This window comes from Molossus molossus, unplaced genomic scaffold, assembly GCF_014108415.1.
Source record: "Molossus molossus isolate mMolMol1 unplaced genomic scaffold, mMolMol1.p scaffold_m16_p_11, whole genome shotgun sequence".
NCBI classification, from domain to species: Eukaryota; Metazoa; Chordata; class Mammalia; order Chiroptera; family Molossidae; genus Molossus; species Molossus molossus.
In genome coordinates, this window is record NW_023425346.1 from 94664088 (window position 1) to 94678239 (window position 14152).

General features: G+C 38.2%; 1 protein-coding gene across 3 annotated transcripts in view; it reads left to right on the plus strand.

Moving 5' to 3' along the window:
* Positions 1–14152, plus strand: part of ACSL3 (acyl-CoA synthetase long chain family member 3) — a 67329-nt gene that overhangs the window by 11607 nt on the left and 41570 nt on the right. The window contains exons 2-4 of one of the 3 annotated variants that reach the window (XM_036254427.1): positions 152–271; positions 3880–3937; positions 6496–6638. The gene's annotated coding sequence lies outside the window, so the exon portion shown is untranslated. The remainder of the gene's footprint in view (positions 1–151; positions 272–3879; positions 3938–6495; positions 6639–14152) is intronic. The other 2 variants (XM_036254426.1, XM_036254428.1) reach the window with 2 other exon arrangements.

Here is a 14152-nt window from a genome sequence, read left to right on the forward strand (position 1 = left end):
GATAGAAGTTTGCATGGGACATAACCCAGAAACATGAGTCAGTATTAGGAAATTGCTTTTTAAAATTAATTAACCCTAACCCTAACCTTTACTTCTTTTTCTCACCACTTCATTGGCTTCTGTGACTGCTGCCATCCGTGCTACACTCCAGCCTTCCAGGCCAGCTTCTTCAGATCCCTCCGCTCCATCGTCACTTGTCTTCTCTGTGTGTCAAATCTCCCATTGCCTCCCTCTTCTAAGGAAACGTGTTATGGCATTTTGGGCCCACCAGGTAATCCAGAATTGCCTCCTCATCGCAAAATCCTTAATTTAATCACATCCTCAAAGACTTTTCCCAAAAAAGGCAACATTTATAGGTCCTAAGGATTGGGACCCTGATACCTTTGGGGCCATTTATCAGCCTACTATAAGTATTTAGTGTCGTCTTAAATTGTCCTTTTCTTGAATATCTCTGTGTCTACAGATACTGTTATTACTGTCTACAGTTCCCTTCCCTTGACTCCTGGGCCAAAAATATATGGATCTAGTCAACTCATCATGGTCAACCTTTTTTGACTTTCTCTTCCCCTCCTAGACAGAGGACTGCATTTGCCTGTCTTTTTTCTTAATATAGTCTGTGCTTCTCTTGACATGTCAAAGTCATGCCTGTCTTTATCACTGGAGTAGGAACTTTTCGAGTACTATGAAATAAGAATCATTAGGTATGGAACTGAGTAGGCATTTGGTAAATACTTGTTCAGGAGATTCAGCATTTATTGAGGGCCAATTAAATACTAAGTCTGAGGTGTTGGATCATTTAGTTAACAAAACAAAACACAATAAAGGAAGCACGCCCATGTGCTGAAGTTTCTCCAGGGCAAATGTCTCAGAAGGGATTTGCTAGGTCATAGAAATTTACATTTTCAGCTTTTGCTAGATGCTGCCAAATTGCTCTCCAAAGTGGCTTCACTTTCCCTGTAATGGCAAGAGCTTTCTTGTTTCCTATATCCTTGCCAATACTTGTGATTTTTGTTTTTCAGTAAAAACAATCTGATGGGAAATTGTTAATTTTTTTTTTTTTTTTTTTATCTTCACCCGAGGACATTTTCTTCCATTTTTTGTTCAGATAGAGTGGGAGGGAGAGAGAGGGAGAGAGAGAGAGAGAGAGAGAGAGATGAGAAGAGAAGAGAGAGAGAGAAGAGAGAGAAACATCGACGTGAAAGGGCCACATTCAGTGGCTGCCACCTGCACGACCAACCAGGGCCGGGGACAAACTGCAACCAAGGTACGCGCCCCCAGCGGGAACTGAACCCGGGTCTCTCTGGACCGCAGGCTGACGCTCTAACTGCTGAGCCAGACCACCCAGGGCGATAATGTTTTAATTTGCATTTCTTTGATAGCTAGTGAGGTAGGCCATTTTTACATAGTTAATGGACATTAGGATTCTTTTCTATGAATATATATAGCCTATTTTTTCTATTGAGTTATTTTTTATTTATAGAAATTCTACAAATGTTACGGATATGAATTTTTTATATATGTTGTCCTCATTTCTGTATTAGGAAACTGGCACAAGAAATAACAAGCGCATTTATAAGATTTTGTCCCCCTGGATAGCAAATGGATAGATAGATGAATAAATGAATGAATTTGTCTAGAGCCATAGCCACTAGGAAACAGCAGGGATTAAGGCTTGTTATTTTTAAAGTATATCTGGCTGCCTTTCAGGGAATGAGGAGATTAATAACGAGGCAGTGGTTAGCTGAATTTTGATTAAAAATACTTAACTGGCCCTGGCTGATTTGGCTCAGCGGTTTGAGCATTGGCCTTCAGACCAGTGAGTCTTGGGGTTCGATTCCAGTCAAGGGCATCTGCCTTGGTTGTGATTTGTCTCTGGCCCTGGCCGGGGGTCGTGCGGGAAGCAGCCATTTGATGGTGTCTCTCTCACATCGATGTTTCTCTCTCTCTCCCCCTCCCTCTCTCCTACTCTATCTGAAGATAGATAAAAAAATATCCTCAGGTGTGGATTAAAAAAAATAAAACTTAACTGTTAACTCTACTTACTAGGTCTGTGAGTTTAGGCTGATGTTAATATATGTTTTTAAATAACTATGTTGATGGCTAACTATCTGCTTCCAAAGTGACTGAGAAAATCATTGAGATAATGTATAAAAGTATTGTATACACAGTGAAATACTGTTAATATATATTAGTAATTCTTTTTGATCATCATCCTAATGAGTGTATAAATTTAATATACTCAAAGTTTTGGATATACCTTTTTCTAAAAATAATAGACTTTATTTTTATTTATTTATTAAAAAATTTTTTTTTCTTTATTGATTTTTTTTTTTTTTTTAAGCCTCACCTGAGGATATTTTTACATTTATCTTCAGACAGAATGGGAGGGACGGGGGGTGGGGGGGGGGGAGGAGAGAAAGAGAGAGAGAGAGAGAGAGAGTAACGTTGATGTAAGAGAGACACATTGATTGGTTACCATCCATATGACCCCAACTGGGGCTGGGATGAACTGCAACCAAAGTACGTGCCCTTTGTGGGAACTGAACTTGGGACTCCTTGGTCTGCAGGCCAATGTGCTAACCACTGAGACACACTGGCCAGGGCTTGATTTTTTTTTTTTTTCCAGAGAGAGAGAGGAAGGGAGAGGGAGAGAGAGATAGAAACATTGATGAGAGAGAACGTTGATTGGCCGCCTCCTGCATGCCCCTGTATTGGGGATTGGGCCCATAATCTGGGCATGTGCCCTGACTGGGAATCGAACCAGCGACCTCTTGGTGCATGGGCTGACGCTCAACCGCTGAGCCACACCAGCAGGGCAGACTTTATTTTTAGAGAAGTTTCAGGTTCACAGAAAAATTGAGCAGAAGATAGAGATTTCCCTTATACCCCCTGCCCTCATACATGCACAGCCTCCTCCTTTATTAACATGCTGCACCAGAGTGGTACACTTATTGTCACTTAATCTACATCAATGTGTCTTTATCACTCAGAGACCTTAGTTTGCATTAGGGTTCACTCTTGTTATATGTTCCATGGATTTTGACAAACATGTAATGATATGTCTCTACCATTATAGTATCATGCAGAGTAGTTCCACTGCCAGAAAAATCCTCTATGCTCTATTTATCCCATCTTCTTCCCTAACCCTTGACAACCTTTTGTTGTCTCCATACTGTCTCAAGTAGCTTTGCCTTTTCCAGAATGTCATATAGTTGGAATCATGCAGTGTGTAGCCTTTTCAAATTGACTTCTTTCACTTAGTAATATGCATTTAAGGTGCCTCCATGTCTTTTCAGGACTTGATAGCTCATTTCTTTTTGGCATGAATCATATTCCATTGTCTGCATGTACCACAGTTTTATCCAGTCATCTACTAAGGACATCTTGGTTACTTTTATGTTTTGACAGTTATGAATAAAACTGCTATAAACATTCTTGTGCAATTCTTACTGTTGACATGAAGTTTCAACTCATTTGGGTAAACATCAAGGAGCTCGATTGGATCAGATAGTAAGGGTATGTCTAGTCTGTAAAATCTACTAAACTGTCTTCCAAAGTGGACGTACCATTTTGCATTCCTTCCAGCAGTGAATGACAGTGCCTGTTGCTTTGCCTTCTTGCCAGCATTTGGCGATGTTAGTGTTTTGGATTTTGGCCATTCTAATAGGTGTGTATTGGTACATAATATGCATTTTTGGTGAAAAGTTACATGATAAAATGTCATTTGCTAGTGTGGCAGATGATGTTTCCAGAAAAACTCAACAGAAATTTTTCTGTGAGGTTTGGAAGTAGCAATATCTCCCGGTAAAGGCTGATAGTTGGCTCTGATTAACCAGACCATGCCTATTAATGCTTGTCTTCATGTGTTTGCTTTGACAGGTGTTGAAACACGGGCGAATATCTTGACGACACTAGCACCTCCTACCATTGTCAACTGGTAAGATGTTTTAATTAGAAAATATTTCATTAGGCTTAAAATGTATTAAGTTAAAGAGTGGCTAAATCCCAAAAAAGTTAATTATTTTCATTTTGTGATTGTAGAATTGTGAATTTATGAGAAAGTAACTTATATACTAATATTAACTCCATACATTCTCATTGGAACATTAAGCCATGCTATTTGGCCATATAATTTACCTTTCTTTCCTCAATTTGTATTTCATTATGCGTCTGTACAAGAGTTTGAACTCAGTTGCCTCTATTTTGCAAATTTGAGCACTAATTAGACGGTTATTACTGTTTCAGTATGTGGTGATCATTTGAAATTTGTGTGTTATTTAAAATTTCTAACTGGACATTTTAACAGAAGCATGTTCAAGGCCAGGAAAAGGACAGCGGGCTTTTTGTTAACCTAGAGCAAATTCTGCATGTTAATTATAGTTGTCATGGGGGTAAACTATCACAGTTTTATTCTTTGCGTCTGAAGTAAATTAGAGCTTGTAAAATTTTGGGGCAAGAATTTAAGGATCAAGCAACCTGAAAGATTTTTAGCGTTCTGAGAAGTTAAAATAAAATTGGATAGAATTGTTATAAGGAATAGTCCATGGTGGTAAAGTGCTTTGAGAATATAAAACTATAAATATAATTTTATTTATTAGAATCATGATTGTTGACATTAGTCTTCTGTTTCAGAAAATCATTTCAAATTCTTAGTCCACACCAGTTGAATTTATTATTCCTGGTATTTTCTACTGATTGGAAAAAAATTACACACATTGTATGTTTATTATTAAAAACTATAAACAGCGTTGGAATGTGTAAGTAAAAGGGAAACTTTCCTCTCCCTCAATTCTTTTGCTAGGAATTACTTCTTACCTATTTGGAGTGGGTCGCTATGTACCTCTTATGTACAAATCCAAGATTATGATCTTTTAAGAATTTTTAAAATTTATTGATTGATTTGAGAGAGAGAGAAAGAGAAACATTGATTTGTTGTTCTACTTATTTATATATTCATTGGTTGATTCTTGTATGTGCTCTGACCGGGGATCGAACCCACAACCTTGGTGTATCAGGATAATGCTCTAACCAGCTGAGGTGCCTGGCCAGGGTTCCCAAGGTTACTTTTTTAAATGATGCAAATGTGATGGAAAAAGATACATACCTTGCCCATTGGTGTGCCTTCACTTTAATTTATTTTAGACATTTCTTTCCTACATCTTTTTTTTCTTTTTCTTTAGTGATTTGAGAGAGAGAGAAAGATAGAAACATCGATGAGAGAGAACATCGATTGGCCGCCTCCTGCATGCCTCCCACTGGGGATTGGGCCCACAGCCTGGGCGTGTGCCCTGACCAGGAATGGAACCAGCGACCTCTTGGTGCTCAACCACTGAGCCACAGCAGCTGGGCTCTTTCCTACATCTTGAGTGATACACTTGGCCAGATGAAAAGTTCTTTGCATGGGAATGCAGTACTTTCTCTTTGAATTTCTTTTAGTGACTAGTGAGTTATGGAAACCCCAAACTTTGAATTTCTAGCAAAGAATATATCAACAGAGTGCAGATTTACAGTGAAACTGTTATAGCAAATATAATTTACTGCATATTAAACAATAGGTATGACATTTTTATATAAAAAATTGCAATTAGATTGGGGTAGACAGTGACCTGGTTTTGGAGTTTAGTACATGTACTTAGTGGGGAGGGAGGCATAGTACATGGCAAAGTGACAAAGGTAACTTTCTCTGTCAGAATTTCTCCTAGACTTCAGTGGGTACCCAAAAAGAGAAAGTAAATTTGTGAGTTTTATATAGGTTAACTATTTTATGAAGTAAAGGGAATTTCATGGACTGTTTGAGGAACCCAGTGTCTTGAATTCTAAAAGTTAGAACCCCTTCTCTTCATATTTGTGAACTGCCCTTACTCAGAGGTCCTGTGATTTAAGAAATGATGTAAAAATCGAACTGTATGTGTCTTGCGTAATTAGATGGAAGCTTTTTAAACTCCTTAAAAATCTGGAGAAGCGAATTTTGATAGTTTTATTTTAATGCTATTAGTAGTTCTTCTAAAAATGACATGTAGAATTTGAAAGAGGACATTAACAAACAAAATTGTGTATGAATAAACTTAGACTCATTATGGCTATTACATAGTGTTTTAAGTCTGTTACAGATTCACAGCAAGTTCAGTACTCATTTTTTTCTTAATGTGTAATTATATTGATTTATAAAAGTATATTCTGTTCATGATACTAGTAATTCATATGTGATATAAAGCTGATAAGTTTTTCTGTCCTCAGGACTTAATCACTCATTTCGATGATCCAGTCTTCCTAGCAGAAGGTGTTATCTGTGCACATAGCCATGCAGTAGAGAGAAATTATTCAGAGTATTTTCATTTGTATGTGAAAATGATCTATGTAAGAAGTTGGGAAGGGGAGAGGCAGCAGCAGGTCTGCTTGGCTTCACAGGAAAAGGTTTCTTAGAGATATGCCAAATATTTCTCAGTTCTTGAAGAGGATGTATTTGTTTGTTTTTGTGCCATTTTAAAAACACAGTCTAGTCTTTGAACACTGATGGAAAAGCTGCAGAGGCCAGAGAACTGGGCACACTGGAGAATGGAGGACAGGAGAGAGAAGACAACGCTTCACCTAGGAGTTTTAATTTTGAAACCCATTGTTCCAGAAAAGCTTTATTAGTGGTAAAATAATTGAGAACTTATGGGAAGATGAAAATATTTTATTTAAAAAATTAAAAAGAAAAATAAGATTATTTTAATAAAATACAATGTAGTAAAAGACTAAGTATTGACTAAAGGAAGTAATTGCATGTTTAAACCTTACTCTTCTTAACTATTTAACATTAGGTAGTACAAATAATGAAGTCGATATAATGTTAGTTGTGCTGTAGGTAGTTCATAGATATTTCCATAATATACTTAAAATTCTAATTATGTATGTATTTGCTGTTTTTAACTGATATGCCAAGATACAGATAAGGGCTTCTGGGGTGAGGTGATGAATGGAGGAAAAGATAAGGAAACATCCAAGGACTCTCACTGAACAATTTATAAGTCCTTGAAATTGAAAGAAAAGGTATAGACTTAGATTGGATAGTCTTAGATAGACTTAGATTGCAAAATTATCCTAAGCTATTGTACCTCTTACCCATAAATAGAATAAGCATTTTAAAATTATCTTGAAAATCCATCCGGTGGGTGTGGCTCAGTGGATTGAGTGGCCTTCCTTGGACTGAGAAGTCCCAGTTTGATTGCCAGTCAGGGCATATGCCCGGGTTTTCGGGCTCGATCCCCAGTAGGGGGCATGCGGGAGGCAGCCAGTCGATGTTTCCATCTCTCTTCCTTCCTTTCTCTCTCAAAATTATCTTGAAAATCCTAATTTAGACACTTCAATTTCTTTACATTCTCAGAGGCTAAATGTAACCTGAAGAACTATCTTTTTCCAAACATGCATATTTTGCTTTCATTATAAGCATGTTTACTTTTGCTGACAATATTTTGCATGTTTGAAACAATTATATTTAGCCTCTGGCCTTTGAATTTTATTTAATTTTATTTTTGTTGTACTCTGGTAAAGGAAATAGGTAAATTTGAAAGTAAAATTGTTAATGCATCTAAAACAACCTTTACTTAAAAATTAGCCGCCTGTTCACTCCCCTAGATATAAGTTTAAGTAATATTAAATATGTTACTTAGCTGGATTGAGTTGGAATTATTAAGACCCCCAAGTACCAATCAGCCAGGAGGATGTCATTTTGTAATCTGATAGTTCATATTCTGAAATATTTATATAGTTGGCTCTCATTAACCATTTTGTAGGGGATACTTAGAATAAATAAGTACTAATTGGAATAAGTAAAAGTACTAAAGGGGTAAGTGGTCCTATTCATATTGTCTTAATATAGTCAAGCCATTCAGTCTTGGCTAGTTATTGCACACTATTAAATATGTCAAATACTGCACTTTGTAGGGCCCTTGCCCTACTGTTTGGATGATGTAATGATGACTGAACATGCCATTCCCCCCGTTCTCCTTCAATTCTTGAATTAAAAAAGCCCTACTTCTGTGTAGAGGATTTAATTACTTCTTTTGGATTTAATAGAAAGAGGCATGTATGTGGCTTGGGAAGGCAAGTAGAAAGTATAGTAACAATAGGTTTTCCCTTAGATGAGGAAGTTGAGGTGAAATGACTGAGAACCCTGAACTGGGCCTGTGTGTATGTGTCTGTCTGTCTGGGTAGGGGGTGGTTGGGGATATATATACCACATGATGAGATAGGTGAATGGACTACAGAGCTACCTCTGAGTATCCCCTATGTATTTTTAGGTCCTGTATGGGGTTGTTAAAGGTAAGGGTGGACATAATACTATCAGGACCTTGAGAGTTAGGAAGGTTGTTGAGGGTTACCTTTTTTTTAGATTTATGGAGTCTGTGTAAGTGGAGTTGGTTAAATAGAGGTGATCCTGAGTTATATTCCACATGTTTTCTCTACCCCCCTTTGGGACTGGAATTGGATCCAGAAAGTAGGGTGCAACAGTTCTATGTCATAAAATCCGAGACATTTAAATTTTAACATAGAGGTACTAGATACAAAAAAAATAATTTTAGAATAAAATTTTCTTAAAAATAAATTTGAAATCACCTAACTGAAGCTTATGGAGAGACATTCCCTAGAACTGACTAGTTAAGTAGGAATGCTAAATGTAATAGTACAGTACCAGTTTCAAATACAAGATGTGTTAAGTATCATTCTTAATCATTTTGCTTACTGTTATTTCATACGGGAGTTCATGGGTAGATACATAATGTCAGCCTCCTCTATCCTCTGAATTTATAAATGTATTAAACGTGAATAATAATGATAATAACAGGAGATTTGAGGCCTTATTCTTTTAAGGCAAGCGTTACATTCTTTACACGTATTAACTATTTAATCTCTTTTTTTAGTTCTCACTTGATGTATTTTTCATGGATTCTAGAGAGAGAGGAGGGTAGAGGGAGAGAGAGAATCATTGATTGCATTGATTGGTTGCCTCCTGTACAAGCTCCGACCTGGGATTGGACCCGCAACTTGGGTATGTTCCCTGACTGGGACTGGAATCCATGACCTTTCAGATGCTCCAATCAACTGAGCCACACTGGCCAGGGCAACTCTTCAATCCTCTTAATAATCTTATGATACAGATATTATTCTTCACATTAAAAATATATTATTGATTTAGAGAGAGAGAAAGAAACATCGATGAGAGAGAGAAACATCGAGCTGCTGCCTCCTGCATGCCCCTACTGGGGATCTAGCCTGCAGCTGGCGATGTCTGGGTGCAAGAGATGATGTTCAGTGTACTAAGCCACACTGGCCAGGGCTATTCTCCACATTTTACAGAAAAGAAAACAGGCTTAGAAAGGTGATTTATCCAAGGTGACGTTTAGTAAATAGTAGAGCTAAGTGTGAAACCCAGTCTGTTTGGCTCCAGAGCCTGAGCTCTCAGTAAGACTACACTTGATTTGATTTCAGTTGACAGGGTGTAAGAAACAAGATAAAAGAAAAACATTAATAATATACATAGTTTTGTATAAGCAACAATTTTAAGTACTATTAAAACATATATTGTGTATTGTAGTTTATATAGAGTGCTGTCACCTGATTTCCTTGTTTGTTCCTAAAGGGAGTTTTATGAGGTATTTATCATCAGCCCGGTTTTACAGTGAACCTGAAGCTGGGGTGTTGAGGGACTTGTGTCATTTTTCAAGTGAGTAAGTGGAGGTTGGGGGGGCAGTGTCAAACCCAGAACTTATTGCTGTAGTTCTATTTATTTTTATTTTTTATCCTCACCCGAGGATATTTTTCCATTTTTTGTACAGATAGAGTGGGAGGGAGAGAGAGAGAGAAACATCGACGTGAAGGGACACATCGAGTGGCTGCCACCCGCACGACCAACCAGGGCCGGGGACAAACTGCAACCGAAGTACGTGCCCTTAGCGGGAACCGAACCCGGATCTCTCCAGACCTCAGGCCGACGCTCTAACCGCTGAGCCAAACTGGCCAGGGCTATTGCTGTAGTTCTAAAAGGAGCAAGTTTATTGAACATTTTTTATATGCAGTTAAACCAGTGTTACAACTAATAGTACCTTCACTAGATCATATAAAGTATATAAATAACACAGTACCTGTTGGCTTTGAAACTGAACATGAAACAGAACTTTGTACCCATACCAACTATACCAATAACTAGCATTCACAATACCTTTGCATTTTTCTGAAGTCCTTTGTATCTACTACATTCCATCGTATCCTCACTGTAAATTTTGTGTCTTAGAAAAATGATGACATATGCACAGGAATGCTATTTCAAAGGAAAAGACCGAACTTAACTAGTGGTGGGGCTCAGACTTCAGTTTATTTGCTTATTTCATGAGATTATTGATTGTAGGGTGACCAGCTCGTCCCCATTGGCCTGGGACTTGCCTGTTTGAGTGCTGAACATTTTGTGTCGTTGAAAACCCCTCAGTCCCAGGGAAACCCGTGTGGTTGATCATCCTAATTACTTGTCACATGTTGTGGACTGGGCATGGGAGTAGGGTTCACATATTTAAAATACAAGGCACGCATTTAAATCGGAATCCCAGTAAACGTCAAGTAATTTTTTACTATATGTCCTAAATACTGCTTGGGACATGTGTACTTTAACATTTGTTCATTGTTTACCTGAAACTCAGGTGTAAATAGGCATGTTGTATTTTTATTTGTTAAATCTGGCAGCCCTGATAAGAGAAGGGCAATGCTGGTGTGTGAAAGTCCACCTTGCTGCTTTTTGGTGGACCGTAGTCTTCATACCTTTATCTGCTTAAGGAAGCACCACCTGGCAGTTTCCTTTTCTGGGGTACAACTCTTGATCTTTTCAGCTGTGTGGGCAGGATAGATGCCGGAGGTCAGGATGAAGATAATAAACCAGATTTTACCTAGTGCATTAAACCTGGTGTGAGTGTGTGTGTTGTGGGGTGGGATGAGGCAGTTAGTTTTCCTTGTCTGGGAACCAAATCCAGATCTGAGCCCATCTCGTCTTTGTTGGATCAGTCTGTCAAAGACCAGCACATTCTCACAGACCACCCACACTGTCTTTAGACTATTACAAAGTGTTTTTGTTGTTGTTACGATAGTACATTGACAGTGATTCAAAATGAGTAGGGAGTCCAGGCTTCAGTGACGCTCTCCTTGTACCCATTGTTCATGTATCCTCTTTGGAGACCATCTCATCCGCAGGAATATGTTTGAACTTTTGAAATGGAATATTTTTTGCCTTTTTTTCCCCCTACCTCCCCACCCCAAATGTGTGCATGTGTAAAAATATCTTATATAGAAGAAAGAAACGGATTCTTAGGGTTATTTATTTATTTTTCTTTGTTGATGTTAAAGGGGAAGGGAGAGGGAGAGAGAGATAGAAACATCGATGAGAGAACATTGACTGACCGTCTCCAGCATGCCCTGACTGGGGATCGTGCCCACAACCTGGGCATGTGCCCTGACCGGGAATCGAACCTGTGACCTCTTTGTGCATGGGTTGACACTCAACTACTGAGCCATACCGGCTGGGCTCTTAGGGTTATTTAAATCTTCAGTGTTTGATGATTACCACTGCTCCTAAATTGGTCTGGGAGTTCTACGCATCAGTAGAGTATAGTCTTGAATAGATTTAGTTGAGCTCCATCAACATTAATGGTGAGCAAATTAAAGTTAGTGACTTGTACAAGGTCTCCTAGTACTTGGTGGCAGAGAAGAGACTAGTGTCCGTGTGTCTGCATGTGCTTCTGCATGTCTGTGCTACACTTCCTGTTCTGTATCAAGCTGAAAGTGTCTGTTTTCTTGACCAATTTTCTGTTTCATATTGATTTTATGCCATGACCTAGTGATTTTGTTTTCGTTGTTTTAAGAACATCTGGCTTGGACTTCATCTAGAAGAGGAAGATGGAATAAAAGTAGATTTAGAAAAAAATGTGTCTGGCCCTGGCCAGATGGGTCAGTTGGTTGGAACGTTATCCCATGCACCAAAAAGTTGCTAGTTCAATTCCCAGTCATGGCACATACCTAGGTTGGGGGTTTGAACTCTAGTCAGGAGCTTATGAGAGGTGGCCAACCCATGTTTCTCTCTCACATCGAGGTTCCTCCTCTCCCTCTTCCCCTTTCTCTTCCTTCCCTGTCTAAAACCAATGGACGTATCCTTAGGTGAGGATTAAGAAAAAAAAGCATCTGGATCAGGGTTAGGGAAGTCCTGGGCACTGTATTTGTGGTTCAGGAAGACCACCCAAGAGTTACTATTATTTTAACTATTATACTAAAAGGACTGAAAAAGTTTAAAAGTTACAGTAGATAATTGAAGATTATGGAAAGGTAGTTGGCTCTATTCAGCTGCTTTTCAGTTTCTTAATTTAAATACATTCATGGCAAAGACTTTCCAGTATTCCTTCCTTTCTTTTCTTCTCTCTCTCCTCCCTCCCAATATGTGTCTTTAGGGCCAAGTTCTCATTTTCTGAGGTTAGAATAAATATAAACTTAATAGTTTTCTCAGAAAGAGAAAGACCAAATGATTATTTTTTTCTTCAAATGTTCTAGTATATCAAATAGGCCTAATTCATTTTATTCCCCGTTTTAAAGAGAGAGAGAGAGAGAGAGAAGAGGGGAGAGAGAGGGAGAGAGAGAGAGAGAGAGGAAGGGGGGAGAGAGAGAGAGAGAGGAAGAGAGAGGGAGAGAGAGAGAGAGAGGAAGGGGGGGGGAGAGAGAGAGGTGTCCTTTGAAAAATTTCAGGGATCTTTTTGAAAAATGGCAGTTATTTTCAGGTTAAGAAAAAGATAGTTTAATTATATATATGTGGGATTTTTGTTGAACATATTAGGAGTTTCAGAACATTTGGTCAAATAGGATTGTAGGCCAGTGTGAAACAATGTTTAGTTATCTACTTAATCACAGTGACAAAGATTTCATAAGCAAACACAGAAAGTTAAATAATTGTAAGTAAAATTTAGCTCTTTTAATATTACGAAGACTTGGTTTACCTAAGCAATCAAAGACCTGGTGATATAGAGCACAGGAAATGATTTAATAAAACACAAAATCTTTGCTTTCTCGCTATGATCTCTTATTTAGAGAATACCAATAATACAGGAAAACTTTGTCCTTTTAACAGAAAAACTAAACTCCAGTTCTACATCAGCTTACTTTTGATACTTAAATTCACTTATTTAATTAAATTTATTTAAATCTTATTGATCACCTATAAAATTCTTTTCTCAAGATTTCTTTTCCAGAAACCTTCTACAACTTGTCCCTTTTAGTTTGTTCCATCTTATTCAGAAGTACTTTTCTTTTTAGGACAAACGAGTTTAATTTTCTCAAAAATACACTTGTATATCTTAAACCTTCTTTTACTGAAAACACATATCACATTTCATATTAATCAGAATTCTTAACCCTTAGAAAGCTTATTTCTAATGACAACTAAAATGTAAGCAATCAGCATTCTTTGTATTGTTCAATTTATGAAACCTTTTTAAAAGTACATTTTTTATCAATTGTTTAGAGAGAAAGAAAGGGAGAGGGAGAGAGAGAAACATCAATGTGAGAGTGTAACATCGATCAGCTGCCTCCTGCACACTCCCTACCAGGGATAGAGCCCACAATCCAGGCAATTGCCCTGACTGGAAATCTGACCGGTGACCTTTTTTTTTTTTAAATCCTCACCTGAGGATATTTTTTCAAATATCTTCAGATAGAGCAGGGTGGGTGGGGGAGAGAGAGAGAGAGAAACATCAGTGTGAGAGAGGGACTTAGACTGGTTGCCTTCTGCACGACCTCGACCAGGGCTGGGGTTGAATTGCAACCGAGGTACGTGCCTTTGGCTGAGATTGAATCTGCAACTCTTTGGTTCGTGGGCTGAAGCTCTAACTGTTGAGCCAAACCTGCCAGGGCCAAACCGGTGGTGACCTTTTGATGCATGGGATGGTGCTCAACTAACTGAGCTACACCAGCCAGGGCTCTGTGTGTTTTAAATACTGCCAGATTGTGTCAATGGACTCTGGATATTGCAGTCTTTTATATATTAGTTAAACTGTTGGATGAAAAATAGGTATGGCTTCATTTTTTTTTTATTTTTTTAATCCTCACCCGAGGACATTTTTCCATTTTTTGTTCAGGTAGAGTGGGA